Source organism: Lycorma delicatula, chromosome 3 (genome assembly GCF_047948215.1).
Source record: "Lycorma delicatula isolate Av1 chromosome 3, ASM4794821v1, whole genome shotgun sequence".
Classification (NCBI taxonomy): domain Eukaryota; kingdom Metazoa; phylum Arthropoda; class Insecta; order Hemiptera; family Fulgoridae; genus Lycorma; species Lycorma delicatula.
This window is the reverse complement of record NC_134457.1, coordinates 16,808,112-16,822,145: the sequence shown is the minus strand read 5'-3', so window position 1 is coordinate 16,822,145 and position 14,034 is coordinate 16,808,112. Positions and strand designations below refer to the sequence as shown.

The window sequence follows — 14,034 nt, the reverse complement described above, 5'->3', positions numbered from 1 at the left end:
TGAATCAGTTCTTTTTTCTACAACTGATGAATGATTCATCGTACAAGTTTACAAAGGAATGTAAAAATGGAAATTTTTAGCATAAGCAAAATGTTACACCTCACCGGTATTCGAATCCGGGACCTCCAGATGAAACGCCGAGACGCTACCATACTGCCACGGTAATCGGAAGAGTGGTATGCTTAATATAATTTATTAAATCAGTATATTTTTTTAAAACTGAGTTCGATTTCTAAACAGTTTTTTAATTAAATTTTTTTAATATTAATCTATTTTCTTTTTTAAATAAACCCTTATTTAGTTTCTTAACTTTTGATAATAAATAAAAATATTTATGTATAAAATTAAATTTTAACCGGTTATTTTAACATTTATTTTATTATTTTAGTTGTTTTAAATAGATGTTTAATGTATATGTAAGGGTGCGCGTACGTGTTACGTAATTGATAATATAAACTGTAAACAACAGTAACATTAATGTATATTGTACAAGTTAAGAAGACGTGTATACACCGAAGATCACCGATTGTACGCGGACATGTATAAAATTTGTTCATGTAACAAATGTACCTGTAGCTTGTTACATCCTTGGATCTGGTTTGACAGGGCCTCGAATTGTCAGATTCATACAAGGTAAGACGAGTTCCTTCACAACCATACATGATTCCTGACACACACCTATAGATAGAATTTACACAACAGAATTATTAACCTTTGCAAACCTCGTAGAAGGGGGAAGTCACACGTGTAAAAATATTAACCACATCGTGGAAATTATATTAGTTTTAGCCTTTCTAGGTTTTGCTGTTTTGAATTTTTTATTGTTGTTGTTAAGCTTTCTCAAATCCTTTTTAGTCGCATTAGACAGCCGCAAATTGACACAACTTTGTAACAATCTTTTTTTTATTTGTTAAAAGTAAATCCTGGAATTGTTGTAATATGTATTTCCAGCATCATGAATTATAAAGAAAAAAATGTTATTTGTTTTGAACTGGGATTTAAACTGCTAATGTATGCTAGATTAGACTGTAAGTGTCATTGTTACTTGTGAAACTTGAAATGGCTCTTGGGTTACTATGTTGAAAATAAAAGGATTTGTAGTAAGAATGAAATAACAATGCTTAAATGAAATAACAAACGACCCTTAATTGAATTGCTATAGATCACTGAAATTAAATAGTGTTGGGTGCAGTTTCCATTAGATCAAGTAATAGCAGCTGCAGGGATTTTTTTCTGGTGACCTTTTTAGCCTGTGTGTTTAATAATATCAATCAATATATGTATTAGAAATTCTTAAAAATTAATTTTAATTATTTGAAATGTTCTTCTATATAACAGTTATTTTTTTCTTTTAATTTTATTCATTTAATTTCTTGTTTTGATCATTTCATTCATTCAACAAAACATAACTTGCCGTTCTTAATGTTATTTTAATTACGGCGTGCACACATTAATTAGTATTCTTCATAGCTTCCAGTTACAATCAGTCTTCGTTTGGTGGAAGTTCTCTAGTGAGTCTGTCATATGGCCAAAATTGATATGCATCTTCTTCTACGTATGATGGGGGTTATCACGAAGCAGCTATAATGTAAAGAGCCCTTCTACATCAGGTGATTGCATAACTTTTTACAAAATTATTCTGTTTAATTTCTTAATGAGAAAAAAGTATTATTATTACTGAAATTTTTATTACTAATATTTTTAATCATTTGTTTATTTTAAATAGTGTAAGTATGTATGAATGTAATGTGGATTTTCACTTATTCTCTGATGAATATTTGATGTTAGATCTGTAGAATTATTAGTCAAATAGTATTTCGGGCTCTTTTTTCAGCGTTAAAAATAGTGATTTAATGTAGTTATTTCCCCAAATAAAGGACAAGTATTAGAGCGTATTATATTTAGCTGCAATTATAGGATTCTATCTGCAGTGTACATACTTTTAATTAATTATTTTTTATAAAACAGGCAGTTATTTTGTAATAAGTAAAATAATATAGGCATCTGTTACTTAATATAGTACAGTAAAAAAATATATAAAATAGAAAAATATTACTAAAAATTATATATACTGCACCTTTTTTATTAAGTCAAATTATTAAAATTTATTTTAAAAGTCTAGCTTTAATGTTAGATGCCCATCAGATGATATGTTTATTATAAACATTTTATCGTTTTTAATAAAGATTACTTAAAAAATGACTTTCTACTTTGTAGAGCATGCATCATCATTATCCTTCATCTGTGTGCTATGAAATCTAGCATCTAGGCTTCAGAAGCATTAACTGCAGCATGCAGTTTTGCATGCTTTATTAGTAGCTAATGACAATAGGAGTCAATTCCATCTAAAATTTATTAAAAACAAAAGTACTTTTTTTTTGGTTATCTAACCTAATTTTATGTTTGACAGGCATTCATGAACATAAATTTGTGGTACCAAGTTCACAAAGATTTCTTAAACATAATACACAGGCACATAAGAGATATGCTGAAATAGAAATTAGACGCAATGAAGGATTACGCAGCGATCTTGTTAGAAAGAAACAAAAGTTAGAGAAAGATGTTAGTCTTACAAAAGAACATATAGGAAAGATGACTTTCCTAATATTGAAATAACTTTTGTAGCTGAAAACATTTGCAAGATTTGGCTGAGGTTTGTAACATTTTGTATTTCTAAAGTTGCATTATTTATCAATATTTTATTTTCCACTGACCGTATGACGGTGTAAAAAATTTGTTTTAAAATTATTTACTCATAATATTTGCTAAAATTGAGGAATGAACTATTATAACTATAGATGAGTCTTATGTGATGTGCAACATTTTTTCTATGTTTTGACACTAATTTTGAAAACTATAAAATATAATTAGGTAAAATTCTACAAACTTAGGTAAATTGATACGTAGATGTCCACAATAATATTAAAAAGAAAGGTTACATTATGTCTACAAAATTACTTGTATATTACTGAATAGTAGATTTATTTATTTATTTTTTTTTTAACTTTTGTATATAATTCTGACTTAACAGTTGTGTTTTTTTTTTAAATCATACTGACTGCATCCCCAAAAAAAATTAAACAATTTTTGAAGAGTAATACAATAAAGTGGATATTAATGATTTTGCATTCAACCAAAATAAAAAAGTGAAAATAACTTTTTACATTGTACATAAGTTTTGAAGTTAAAAGTGTTTTGGTTGGTACTGCATTAAAGTTTGATACAAAGGAAGTGTGAATGATATTTTTTGTTTGTATATATTTCCATGGTAAATATTAAGTCTTACAGACCTGAAGAAGTTAGTGATATTCTTGCTTTACTTGTCATTCTAATCTGGTCATTATTTATGATGTGCATCCTTAAATATTCATTATTCTGATATTCATGATAAATGCAAATATTGAAATACTTAAATAGGTAAATTTCTATTGCGATATTCCCATTTCATATTTCCATGCATAAATTTCCAGCTTATATTAGTTTATATATATAGTTTCATATTATTTCTCATTTTATTTTTCTTCATTTTTCTCATTTTGTTTCATTTTTTTTTTTTCTTTGAATTTTTATGGGCATCGACTGCTAAGGTCATTAGCCCTCGTCATAATCTTTAAAAGAAACTACTATCACCATCTGGATCGTCATATGTAAGGGTGTAAAGGGCCCTTACATTTTATTTAAAAGCACAAACTACACAAAACATTTAAGACATAAAAGACAAGGACAATCACAAACACTTACGGGGTGTAAATGGCCCCAATATTAAAATTTGAGATAGGTTCTCAAACGACCATTAAATTAAAATTAAAATTAAAACTTATCATACCACATCTTAACTTCTTTCTTCTACGAGTCTCATTTATAGTTTGTTTAAGCACCCTCGGGGCGACCAGAACCGCCGTTGAGCAGTATATCAGTCGCGCCGGGGTGCCGTGGCAGTTGAATCCTTCTTATAAATAGGCTATAGGCATGCACAGCGTACACCCACAGCCTCGCGCCCTCAATCCACCCTTGAGGGTCCCCCATGTCATCATCGGACACACCCCGACTCACTGCTCTTGAATGCAGGTGAGCCAAAATGGCCTAGACAAGAGGGCTACCTCCCGTCACTATACGTGCCACGTTTCGAGACTCCCTTATATATATATATATATATATGCATGCATTTAAAATTAAAATTAAATTTATCAATACCATTTTTTCTTTAAAAATTTAAAGATATATATATATATATATATATATATATATATATATATATATATATAAAGATATATAAACTACCGCTTAGAGTTTCTTTTGTCGCAGCTTTAAACATTCATTTTATAGACTTTTAAGAAGTCCACTGGCGTGTAAAAATGCAACTATATTTTCTTCGTTTCCATTATCCAGATCAGCACTAATATTATTTCTAAGACGGAACCTCTTTCTGAGGTCCTCATATATGGTACACTCTTCTATTAGATGCTTGATTGTCAGTGTTTTATTACAAACACCGCACATTGGTCTCAGTTCGTCGGTTAACAAATATAAATTTGTTAATCGCAAGTGACCTATTCTAAGTCTGGTCACCGCTACTTGTTCACGGCGAGTCAACTTATAGTCGCTTTTCCATTTATAAGGAGAAGTTTTAACTGAGTTTAGTTTTGTATTTAAACTCCTCCATTCAACGTACCACTTGCTTCTTACTATGTTTGTTAGACGGTTTTTAACATCTCCCACTCTTACAGGAAATGCATCCAAATCATCACAGACTGTTGCCTTTCTGGCAGCTTCGTCTGCGATTTCATTACCTGTAATGCCAGCATGCCCCGGAGTCCATACAAATACGCATCGCTGTCCTCGTTGTTTTAGTACGTATAAAATGGACAGGATGTTTGCAATTAGGACATCCTTAATGTTCTTGTTCCGAATTGCGACGAGTGCACTTAATGAACCGGAACATATTAGCACTCTCTCTTCGCAATAGTGTTCAGTGTAGCGAAGAGCTTGCTGAATTGCAGTGAGTTCTGCCGTGTAGACACTGGCCACATCTGGCAGTCTCCAAAAGCTGGCTTCTTCATTTACATATATCGAGCATCCAACACCATGTTCGGTTTTAGAACCGTCAGTATAAATTCTAATATGTTCTTCGTAACTACTGACGGTTGCCAAAAATTCCTGCTGGATGATCACTGCTGGTTTCTTTTTTGTTTCTCCTTGAGAGAGATCTAAACTTGTATTAACCGCTGGCAAGAGCCATGGCGGTATTTCTCTAGTAGAAATCGCTAGTGTCTCTGGTATAGCAATTTCATATTTTCTTCTTAATTCGTGATACCTAATTCCGGCTGGTCTGGAATAGGTAGCACGATGTTCATATACTGCAGCCATAGGATGATTCATAAACAATTTATTATTTATATGAGCAGGGAAAGCCCATACATTTGCTGCATATCTTAACAAAAGGATCTCTCTTCTATAATGTAGTGGCATTATTCCGGCTTCAGACATCAGACTAGCCGCCGGACTTGTGCGGAAAGCGTCTGTTGCATATCTTATTCCGCTATTATGTACTACGTCTAACTTTCTTAAGTGCGACTTTCTAGCGGATGAATATACAATACATCCGTAGTCTAGTTTAGATTGAACCGATGCTTTATACAATCTCAATAATGTCTCTTTGTCTGAGCCCCAATTTAAGTTCGATAAACATTTTATGATGTTTAGGGCTCTTTTGCATCTATCACTCAAGTCCTGTATATGTAATCCCCATGTAAGGGATTTATCCAATACTAATCCTAAATATCTTACATTGTCTTTATATTGTATTGGATTATCATCAATTGTCAACGCAGGACTTTGATGAGGAATTCTCTTCCTACAAAAGTGTACACAGCACGTTTTTTCTGGTGAGAATTGGAAACCGTTATTCTTTGCAACTTCATTTAGAGCATTGATCGCTCGTTGCAATTTGTACCTCACCATAGCAGTCTTGTTGCTGGCATACACAATTGCCAGATCATCAAAATAGACGCTTTTGCTGATTTCTGCTGGAATGGCTAATATCAATTTATTGATGGCAATGGTAAACAAGGTACCGCTCAACGGCGAACCTTGTGATATGCCATTTTCCAAATTTCTTACAGATGAATATTCGCTACTGACTCGTACTTGGAAAGTACGGTCATTCATATAGTTGCTGAGCAGTATAGGCAGATTGCCACGAATGCCTCATTCATGTATCTGGAGCATTATACCATGACGCCAGGTCATATCGAAAGCCTTCTGAAGATCATAGAAGACTCCGACACAATGTTTCCTTGTAATGAAGCTGTTATATATAACGTCCTCTAAGCTGATCATTTGATCAGTATCAAATGATCAGTGGTAGAATGGTATTGCCGAAAACCTGCTTGATACGGTGATATCAGGTTTTCTTTTTCCAAAACCCAGACGAGTTGATTATTAATCATTTTTTCCAATATTTTCCCCATAGCACACGTCAAAGAAATAGGACGATAGCTATTGGGGTCTGTTAAATTTTTATTTTTCTTTGGTACTGGAACAACATGAGCTTTTTTCCACTGCTGCGGGTACGTTCCATCCCGCCATATTTTATTATAAAGTTCTAATAATCTACGCTTTGCAGTGGTATTCAGCTGCCTGATCATATTATAGTGGATTTCATCCGGACCAGCAGCTGTGTTACCTGATTTTTCCAACGCTTTCGCGAATTCTTCCATTTTAAAGGGTACATTATATGAGTAATTATACTCAGTTCTGAAGTTTATTAGACCTTCAAGTTGTTCTTTTTTAGTGCGAAAATCTTCTTCGTAGTTGGCCGTTCTGCTGGCCTTTTCGAAGTGATTGGATAACAGCTCTGCAATTTCGTATGGAGTGTCTTTTATTTCATCTTCATCTTGAAGGCTAGTTATGGGAGCAAAATCATTGCGCCCACAAATCGCCTTCACTTTCCTCCAAACATCTGATGCAGTAGTAGTTTTGTCAATGGATGACACGTATTGCTGCCAGGATCGTTTTTTCGAGTCTATCATAAGACGTTTTGCATACGCCCTGTATTTCTTAAAGGCAACAAGATTTTCTATACTAGGACGCTTCTTAAAGGCGTTATACCCCCTTTTCTTTCTTTTTATAGCTTCACTTATTTCATCGTTCCACCATGGAACGGGTTTTTTCGTAAGTTTCCCAGATGTTTTGGGAATATCTCTTGATGCCGAATCAATTATTTCATTTGTTATGGCATCGACATCGTCTCCGATAACTCCAGTTGTTTCTGGGAGTATCGTTCTCGCTGTGAAGCTCGTCCAGTCTGCCTTTTCAAATACCCATCTTTTTGGGATGGGGTATATTGTTCTTGTAACATCAGTTACAATTTGCACCGGGAAATGATCGCTTCCATGCAAATCGTCTATGACATGGAAGCTGTACCTCGGTGCTATCGATCCGCTTATAAGTGCGAGATCTATACAGGACGTCGATCCATCTCTGGCATTGAAAAAGGTTCCTGATCCGTCATTTAAAATAATAAGTTCTGAATTCATCAGGAACCCTTCCAGTTCTCTTCCACGGGGATCTACTCGAACCGATCCCCAAAGAGAATTATGAGCGTTAAAGTCACCCACCAGTAGGATAGGTGGGGGAAGCTCGGAAATTAGTCTTGCTATGTCATCCTTATTCCAATCAAAATTCGGCAAGTATATGCTGCAAACAGTGATCTTAAGCGGACGCTTCATTCTAACGGCGACCGCTTGTAGGTTTGTGTTTAGAACAACCGCTTCGGTGGTAGCTCTAGTCGATGTTAATATAGCTACTCCACCTCTAACTCTTACATTTGACGGTTGATCTCGCCGAAATATATCAAATCCTTTTAATTTAAAATGTTCATTTCGGCGGAAATGCGTTTCTTGCAGACATATACACATCGGGTCTACGACGTGTACCAAGCGTTGGAGCTCATGGATGTTTGAAAAACATCCATTGATGTTCCATTGTACAATCGACTCGCTAATTTTTAATTAAATTATGTCCTAGGTTTTCCTTTTGGCCATTCTTTTTTTCTTTTCTTCTCCATATTGCGAACGGCATCATGTTCGCGGAGAACGTCGTCGCCGGTGTAGCTTCCGGTCTCCGAATCGGAGACCACCGAAGCCGCCGACGACGACGGGCATGGATCGGCGCCGATTGAGAGGCGGCAACCTGGCCGCTCCCTAACACGGGGGGCGCACCGGTCACCGCCTGTGGGAGGGGGACACTCCCCCCTGTGTGATTTTTTGTGGCCTCTGAGGCTTAGAGGCCACTTCAGTTGCAGGAGGCTTGGGAGCCTCCATAACAGTCTCTGTAGGTATTATCGTTTTCTTGTCATCAAGAATCTCACTAAGACGGACTTGGCATTCTGCTTTGGCGTCAGTTTTCTTCAGAGCGAGAGCAGCTTTCGCTGTTTTATCTTCGGGAGGAGGCTGTACTAATATCTTTGGTTTTATTGGATCTTTAATATTGAAAGATTTCATTTTATTGTCAATAATTCTTTCAATCATGTTGGCCAAGGTCGGAGCAAGTTTACTGATGAGCTGACTTTCATCTACAGCAATTGGAGCAGGTGCAGGAACAGTAGCCGCAGCTTGAGCATAAGATGTTGTTGCTCTGGTTTTGCGGGCGTTAACAATCTTTTTGGTTTCGATGTAGCTGACTTTCTGCAGAGTTTTAACTTCCTGCACAGCTACTTCTTCTTTGTAGACAGGACAATTCCTGGATCTACATGAATGCTGTCCCTTGCAATTGATGCATGTAGGGGGCTCTTTACACGGCTCTCCCTCATGCACCTCTTCGCCGCACACGCATATTTGCGTTCTCTCACATTTGATGGCGGTGTGGCCAAAACGTTGGCACTTGAAGCATCGCATTGGTTACGGGATAAATGCCCGCACATCCAATCGATGTATCCCCGCTCTAATCTTCTCCGGCAAGGTAGGCCGGTTAAATGTGAGAACATGAGAGGCTGACGGTAGGACCTCGCCATTCCTCCTCATGTTCTATCGGCGACACTCTATGACTTCCTGCGTTGACAACTCCTCAACAATTTCTTGCTCCGTACAATTTAGAAGGTCCCGACAGACGACCACACCTCTTGAGGTGTTGAGCGTACCGTGGGGATCGACATGTACAACCAGTTCTCCAATCTTTTTAAGCCCTAAAATCTTTTGAGACTGGACATCATTTACAGTCAACATGAAGTCCCATGAAGGTCTTCCTTATTTCTTTTACAGGGCCACCAGCGCATTTGGTTATCTCCCGAGCGATGAGAAAAGGACTCACCTTCGAAAAATTTGCATCCTCCTTGGTAATAACCAAATATTTAGGTTTCGGTGCATTATTGCTCTTGAAAAAAGCTTTTTGTAAGCTTTTTCTAGCCTCAATCTATATCCTTTTAGTTTCCGCACTTTTTCTCCGTTTTGCCTCAGACGAAACGGCCGGTTCTAAACGAGGGTGTTTGCGTGAACCCTCTGCCACGTTTAATTGTTCAGTTTGCATGAACAATAAATCCCTTCTGTAGTAAGGCTAGCCGCCGGGGTACACCCCCACTCCAGGGCTACCAACCCTGGAGGTCCGTTCTGGTACTCCGGTGGAACCGGCATATGTCCTGGCAGAGAGCGGATGCGCAGTCTCTGCACTGACTCCAGGCCCTTACACACCGAGGCTTTCAGGGCTCCCATGCTCCGAACAACATGGGCACCTTAACTACATGCTTGCCATCGCGGGGGGCATGTGGACAACGAAAGGTCTCCGTTACACCTGCAAATAACTTCGACCGTGGCTGCCACATCGCCAGCTCTAAGTTTGGTATATGTCCACTTCCTAATCCATAAATTGTTCATATCCTGCAGGTAGCCGAAAATCCAATCCATGAGGGGACCTGAAGGTGGAAACAAGTCAAAAGAAAAGCATATCCGAGGAATTTACTCGGAGCCCCGTTAGCCAGCTATATGTATTGTACATAAGTACGGCTGTTACCGCCCTGGACGTGGAACGTAGATGTTGTGTTCCGGACGTGGGGATTACCTACCTCAGGGCATTTGTTTCATATTATTTCTCTGTTCTGTTAAATTATATTTTAAATTCTATTGATATAAACTACCTAAAAACTGCATTTTAAAAATATAAAATAATGAAAATTGCCTATTAATTTATTATGTAAGTAATAAACATTATGCTGCTGTTGTAGATTTTATAAGATTGTCCCCTCAAACACTGCCTGTTGGTTTACAAATTGAAATTTTGTTTGCATCTTTATGAATATCTTTCTAATATATTAAAAAATGTATAGACAGATTATTATATTATATAAGATGAAAAATATATATTTCATCTTTATTCATTTCTAATATTTCTAAATTTATATTAATATCAGAAATATAATTTTTATTGTTTATTCCATATTAGATTAACTTAATTTATTATCTTTTATTTTTTATTTTTGTAATTTCTATAATGGTCAAAAAATCTTTATCTATGTCTACAATCTACATTGTAATTAAATTAATATAATTTTAAAAATACTACACAACATTAAATTAAAAAAATTAATACTTCTTTCATGAAAAACTAAGGTAAGATATATTATGAGTAGGTGGTGTTAAATAGAATTTAATAGTATGGAGGAATAACATGAACCTTAAGAATAATTTCAGTTAAGTAACATACATCTATAATTATAATAATAATAAAAGGTAATAAAATGTTTTGCTAATTCAAATATCCAAAAGTGTTGTAATGAAGGTGAAAAGCGTATAATGAAGTGTTGTAATGATTCTTTACTTCTGACAAGCTGTAGTACATTTTGAAAAATTATGAAATGACTAATATTATTTTTTATTTTGACAAATAAAAATTGTGTAACATTTTTGCCACCATGTTTTTTCCTTCAAAGAGGCCTCCCTAGTTTTATTGCTTTTCATTAGTTATTATTATTCATTTTTATAAAAAAAAATATCATTGACATTCGTATTGAGACCAGTACTATATACTAAATTATTTTTTTGTTAATTAAAATTTGGAAGTGTCTTTTACCTTTTGCTACTAAAATTTGTGTCACACCAAACTCACTTTATTGCAGTGAGCTAATATAACCCACTCATCTTTGAAATTTTGATTTTGTCATCAATTTTTTCTATTGATTTCATGTAGATCTCACTACTTAGGAAACTTCTTCAACTACTGCTACTCGTCATTTTTGTGTCTTTTATTTTGTTTTAGAAAGGAAATGACAAAACTGTGTGATCATTCAGGAAAAAACTGTACACAATAAAATTCAACATCCTTTTTTAATGTCAGAGCTCTGTCTATGGTTTGTTCAAATTGAATTTTGATTCTGTTTAATGACCAGTGGTTAAACTAAATTTACACCCAGAATTCAGTTGGTTGAGAAGAGATAGAAATGTGTATCGTGCTTTTTGTGATTTGTGTAAAAACATTTTGGACTGGGCAATATGGGCTGAAAGGCAGTCTTTGCACACTAAAGAAAAGCAGCATAATGAAATAATGAAGATAAGGAATTCTCAGTCTTCACTGACAATTTTTTTATCTCCCAGTGATATTTCAGCTCAGCAGACTAAAAATTTGATCAACAGTTGTGAGAACAGTGGTTGTGATATATCTATGGGGGTTCTCTGCTTGGATCTTCTGGTCAGAGTAATAACATTTCAGCAGCAAATGATGCATTTGAATCCTTGACTTCATTTACTCAAAATGTCAACAAAATTAATTCTTTTTGTTATAAAGACAATGTTTGCAAGACAGAGATTATGTGGGTTCTCAATGTTGCACAAAATAAGTTATCCTTAAGATCATGCGAAGATATTGCGTGTAACTATTGAAATTATGTTTCCTGATAGCTGTATAATATCAAAATTCCAGCTTGGAGCTACTAAATGCCCTTATATCACTCACTAATCTTGGCCTTGCACCGTACTTTGATGGCATTCTGCAAGTACGTTAGAATATTAAAAACGAAAATTTTTTCAAGTAAATGTTAATAACATTTGTTTTCTGTTCAAAATAAGGTGTTCTGTTCAAGTTTTATTTGTATTACTTTTAGTCACAGTTATTTTAGTTTTCCTTTAAGTTGTGATCATACATATATTTTTTGTTAAATTGAAGTCTGTTGTTCTTAGCATTTTTATGCAAACCAAGTTATTAAATATTGCTTTTTTGTTTACTTTGCAAACTTTTTATAATACTTTGCTCTTTTGACATTGCACTGAATTGCTTCCAAACAGTCAGTCACCCTACTTCCATTTTTCATGTTAAAAGTAAGTTCATTTTAAAATGCAACAATCTCTATATTGAACATTTAAATATCTAAACTTACGGCTAGACAGCAATCTGTGACATTCAGTTTTAATTTATGTAATATAATTACAACCACCTTTTGTTTAGTTTATCAGGTTAAAAATTAATTTTATAAATTAATAAGATTTTATTTTTTAACTCTCACCTTTTAATTCAGTCTAGTGTGATGTTATCTTTCTTTGATCTTGTAAGCTAATTTTTTTTGTATTTATTAATTAAATATAAATTCTTACAGATAAAAACAATATTTCACTTAATTATTAAATATGATTTGTATTTATATATTTTGCAATCAAAATATTAATGTTTGATAACTGAATTGATGATATTTTGCTTCATTTTATTTTTTGTTGACTAATTTTTTTTTTCCATTTCTTTTACAGAGGGACTCGGTATTTGCTGGCCAACTGATGGTATCCTTGGTGGAAAGTGTTTTAAAGAACATGGAAAAGGATACAAAAGCTCTAATAGAAAATTTAAATAAATCATTTTACAATATATTATTAAAAACAAAGATAACAGTAGTTGTTTCAACTATTTTTGAAATTGCATACAGATTTAATGATTTATTTAAATTAGATTCCATCCAGATTACTGAATGTGAAGTTGTTTTCCTGTATTTACACTTTTATAAAATAAATTGTCTTATCAGTTACATCCCTAATTGTTTTAGATCATTAAATGGTTATACATTTAGTTTATGTAAATTGATTGTAAACATTAACTTGGTTAAAACTGTAAAATAAATTGCTTCATTATAATTATAATATTCATGAAAGATGGTTTTCACATAAAAATTTACAAATTTAATAAAATGAAATTGTTCTGTTTGTTTAATTTTGTGTTTTCTTGAGAAGTAATTCTTCAAAAATTTTTTTAGCATTAAACATCATTATTTCTGCACTTCTTACTAATAAAAAAAAATTTGATAGTGTAGTATCAGAGTGGTTTGTAGCTGAATGAAGGCATTACTTATTGGCAATTAAAAATGTTAGTTTCATTATTCTTAAAAGGCTAATGTTTTATATGTTGATAGAAAATGAAAATGTTCATCCTCACTCCCAAGATGATAGGATGGTCCAGGAAGATGTCTTCAGACACTTCTCTGGCTCAACAAATATTGTGCTCTTTAAACATTTATAGATGATATCTCCCAAACCCTTAATTGTTATTCCTTTCTAAATGCTATAATCTCTTTTTGCCACTATATCTATACTTAAAAATAATTTCTTACAGGATTTTACAAAATTCTACTTGAGCAATTCAAAAATAAATGTTTACTTTGATTTTAATTAACATTAAATATAGAAACGTTGTACTTGTCAAGTAAACGTATAATTTATAGTTAGTTGCATAGTATAATTTGTGTTGCTCATAATGTAATATTTTTTGGGTATCTTGGTGAATGATAAATTTTTTCATGGTGATAAAATCATATTGTTTGCTTTATCGCATCTAAAAATTCTTATTCAGAAGTTCTGTTTTTGTAATGAATAAAAAATTGCTTCATGTCAGCCTTTCTTGTACCTCTTCCAGCATTATCCTTAAGTTATGAAAATATTATGAGTCTCACGATTAGAATAAAATTAATATTTGTGAATATTAGTACAGAATATATTTACTATTTCTATGAGTGGTGGTAAGGGTAAGGGTCTGTTTTATTTTACTTCAGTACTAGTTCAAATATCCCAA

The 14,034-nt window shown here is 33.8% G+C and overlaps 1 protein-coding gene across 1 annotated transcript in view; it reads left to right on the top strand.

Annotated features, from left to right (window-relative positions):
* Window positions 1-12,976, top strand: part of LOC142321409 (uncharacterized) — a 65,723-nt gene extending 52,747 nt beyond the window's left edge. Inside the window, exons 7-9 of the transcript XR_012755625.1 lie at window positions 1,471-1,610; window positions 2,411-2,653; window positions 12,726-12,976. The gene's annotated coding sequence lies outside the window, so the exon portion shown is untranslated. The remainder of the gene's footprint in view (window positions 1-1,470; window positions 1,611-2,410; window positions 2,654-12,725) is intronic.
* Window positions 12,977-14,034: the final 1,058 nt, after the last annotated feature.